General features: G+C 35.9%; 1 protein-coding gene across 1 annotated transcript in view; it reads left to right on the forward strand.

Annotated features, from left to right (window-relative positions):
* Nucleotides 1-482: 482 nt before the first annotated feature.
* LOC122264438 (glycine receptor subunit alpha-2-like) overlaps nt 483-2,946 on the forward strand; it is a 274,107-nt gene continuing 271,643 nt past the window's right edge. Inside the window, exon 1 of the mRNA XM_086531683.1 lies at nt 483-543. The gene's annotated coding sequence lies outside the window, so the exon portion shown is untranslated. The remainder of the gene's footprint in view (nt 544-2,946) is intronic.

Raw genomic sequence — 2,946 nt, forward strand, 5'->3', positions numbered from 1 at the left:
ATATATCTAAAAATAATATAAAATGTATTAAAAAAAACTTGTATATAAAAAAAACTAATATAAAAATATAATTTTATATATATATATAATAAATAATAAAAATTATAAATAAAATATATAAATATATAAATATATAAAATTTTAGGCATATATAATTCCGAAAAATGCCCAAACACCTTTTTTTCGCGGTCATGATAGTGATTTATACATTTATATAATTGTACAGGTTTTTAAATGTATATGTGTCCAGTGCTGTATGTTATGATTAAACAAAGCGAATGTTTATTCTCACTAAAGGCAGGTATACTTTTTAGCTCAGCAGCAGAACCAAAAGAAATCATGAAAATACGGAATGCATCTCATCTCTACCTGATTCGGAAAAGGCAGGTGTACGGACGGTGGGGGTCACCGAGATGAGGATGGGGGAGGGAGGAGGCGCTCTCACCTGTTGGTATATAAGGAGGATTCTGAACCGAGGCTGCACCAGTTATCGCCGCGTACCCGTCGTGAGAGGGTCTCCACGTGTTTTCATTCGCTCCCCATGTGAGAAACTAATAGTGTAGGATCTTTCATCCGTTAGAAGTGAATCACATATTGATAAATCAACGCGAAATCTGGCATGCGTTTGAACTTTTTAAAGAATAAGACATTAAATTTTTTTTGGTGATGAAAATTACTTAATCCGGTACTACAAGATAGTATGACAATGGAATGAAAAGTAACATGGTTTGGTGTAAGTGCGGACGGTGTGTTCACATCCAATCCTAATAATGACTTATTAACAGCATTATTTGTGAAACAGAGCTAAAATCAAAGAGAATACATGTCGGTATCTAGTAATTGTGATATGACACTACCTAACATGGCAGCTTATATGATTTCCCGCATTCAGACAGTCACATTGAAGAAAACGATAAATCATATCGACGTAGAACTGGAATCCTCTTTCATTATTTTGTATATATGCAAAGATAATTTATGAAATTTATTCAACGACAGAAGCAATAGTAGTCCTAAAAGGAGGAATTTATGCATAAGTCGAGTTGAAAGCTGTCGGAAACATTTGCCGCCTGTTTTATCCATGTGTTTTTCAAATAGACACACAAACACACATGCACATGCACACGCACACGCACACGCACACGCACACGCACACGCACACGCACACGCACACGCACACGCACACGCACACGCACACGCACACGCACACGCACACGCACGCACGCACGCACGCACGCACACACACACACACACACATATATATATATGAATATATATATATATATATATATATATATATATATATATATATAATATATAAATATTATAATATATATATATATAAATATATATAAATATATATAAAATATATATGTATATATTATATATAGATGTGTGTGTGTGTTGTGTAATATTTTGTGTGTATTATATATATAATAGTATATATATAATATATATATATATATGTATATAAATATATAATATAATATGTATAATATATATATATATATAAATATATATAATATAAATATATATATATAATATATATTATATAAATATATAATACACACACACACACACATACATACACACACACACACACACACACACACACACACACACACACACACACACACACACACACACATATTATAAAAATAAAATATATATTAATATAATATATATGCATATATAAATAATAAATATATATATATATATATATAATATATATATATATAAAATATATATAATACACACACACACACACATACACACACACATATATATATGTGTGTGTGTGTGTGCTGTATCCAAGCATCTGTGACATCTAGCATTGACGCTATGTTATCACGTCTTGTTATTCCTTTTGTTCTTTCACTTTCTTCTTGTGTCATTGTTTGAAGATGAGTTTTTTCAATATACGTTACCAATCTACTTTATCTCAATCTTTGCATAACCTCTCTTCTCTCATCATTTATTATATAGAGAAGGCCATTACAGGCTTCTAGCTGCTTAACTGTAAGGTTTTCAATCTATTTCAACCTGTTGTTGATAAATCCCATACGACAGGCGAGTCTATTCAACAGCTCATAATGCTGCACCATATAGTTTACATCATATCTATCTATCTATCTATGATATATATCTATATCACTCATTACTCATATCTAGATGTTCTAAAAGAATTCGTTCGACACCTAATCATGGTCTAATGTGTGGCCCTAGAAAAGAACAAAAGACGACTGAGCCTTAATTCTTCAATCTCTCTTTCTTTCATCCATCTCTATTTCTTTCATCCATCTCTATTTCTTTACTAGTCCTCTCTTCTCTCTCTTTCTCTTCTCTCTCTCCTCCACTCTCTCCCTCCTTTTTCCCTCCTCTCTCTCCCCCTCTCATCTCTCTCCTCTCTCTCTCTCTCGCCCCTCTCCTTCTCTCATCTCTCTCTCCCCTCTCTCACTCTCTCTCTCTCTCTCTCTCTCTCTGTTCTCTCTCCCCCTCTCTCTCCTCTTCCCCTTTCCTCTCTTTATCTCTCTCTCCTCTTTTCCCTCTCTCTCTCTCTCTCTCTATCTATCTCCCCTCTCGTCTCTTTCCTCTCTCTCTCCTCTTCTCTATCTCTCTCATCCTCTCTCTCCCTCGCTCTCCTCCTCTCTCTCTCTCTCTCTCTCTCTCTCTCCTCCTCTCTCCCCTCTCACCCTCTCTCTCTCTCTCCCCTCCTCCCTCCCCCTCACCCCTCTCTTTCCCCCCTTCCTCTCTCCCCTGTCTCTCTCTCCTCTCGCCCTCTCTCTCCTCTCACCCTCTCTCGTTCCTCACTATCTCTCTCTCTCCTCTCTCTCTCACTCGCTCCCTTTCCCCTCCTCTCTCCTCTCTCTCTTCTTTAAAAAACTTCTCTCTCTCTCTCTCTCTCCCTCTCTCTCTCTTTCACTCTCTCTCTCTCTCTCTCTCTTT

This window comes from Penaeus japonicus, unplaced genomic scaffold (genome assembly GCF_977035675.1).
Source record: "Penaeus japonicus unplaced genomic scaffold, GWHDUDI00000001_assembly GWHDUDI00000003, whole genome shotgun sequence".
In the NCBI taxonomy this organism is placed as follows: domain Eukaryota; kingdom Metazoa; phylum Arthropoda; class Malacostraca; order Decapoda; family Penaeidae; genus Penaeus; species Penaeus japonicus.